Below are 870 nucleotides of genomic sequence, written 5' to 3'. Positions count from 1 at the left end.
TGTTGCCAATTTTAATTTAAGCCTAATTTTGCTTCTTTCTGTTTTCTCTGCATTGTAAGAAATAAAATTGTTAGTAAACAAGTAAACTTTTGTCCTTGCAGTTTACCCTTGAACAAGAATCCAAGATGGGGGACCATAATTTTTGTGCCGAAAAAATGTTAGACACGTTCTTTATCCACCCCATTAATGGTTTGTGAACTAATATGCTTATATGGACTTCCCAGTATATAATATTGGGCAATCTGCTTACAATTATCTGCCATTTCATCATGGATGTCTGTCAGATTTCTGAAACTCAACCTGGATAAAACCAAACTCATCATCTACCCCCCTTCACATTCATAAACCTCTCCGACATATTCCTAATTGTTAACAACACTGTTATTCAGCCCCCCACCTCAGGCATGTTGTCTTGGTGTCACCTTTGACTCGGCCCTCTCATTTACCCCCATACTCAAACTTTTCCAGGTCCTGTCACTTTCACCTACGCAACATCTCCAAAATCCGGCCCTACCTGTCCCCTGAGACCACTAAACTCCTTCTACATGCTCTTATGATCTCTCGTCTGGACTACTGTAACATCCTTCTCTCTGATATTCCACTAACCCGACTATCTTCTCTACAATCTATCATGAATGCTGCAGCCAGACTTATCCATCCTTCCCTCGGCTCCCCTTCCGCTGCATCTCTTTATAGTTCTCTCCATTGGCTTCCATTTCACCTTAGAATCAAATTCAAGCTCCTGTGCTTTGCCTTTAAATCCCTACACAGTTATTGTCCCACTTACATTTCTGATTGATAAACAAAAAATACTCCCCCTGCCGCTCTCTCTGCTCCTCAATGACCTACTAATGACTTCCTCACTCATAA

This window comes from Pyxicephalus adspersus, chromosome 2, assembly GCF_032062135.1.
Source record: "Pyxicephalus adspersus chromosome 2, UCB_Pads_2.0, whole genome shotgun sequence".
In the NCBI taxonomy this organism is placed as follows: Eukaryota; Metazoa; Chordata; class Amphibia; order Anura; family Pyxicephalidae; genus Pyxicephalus; species Pyxicephalus adspersus.
The sequence above is the reverse complement of the archived record's forward strand: the minus strand, read 5'-3'. Positions refer to the sequence as shown.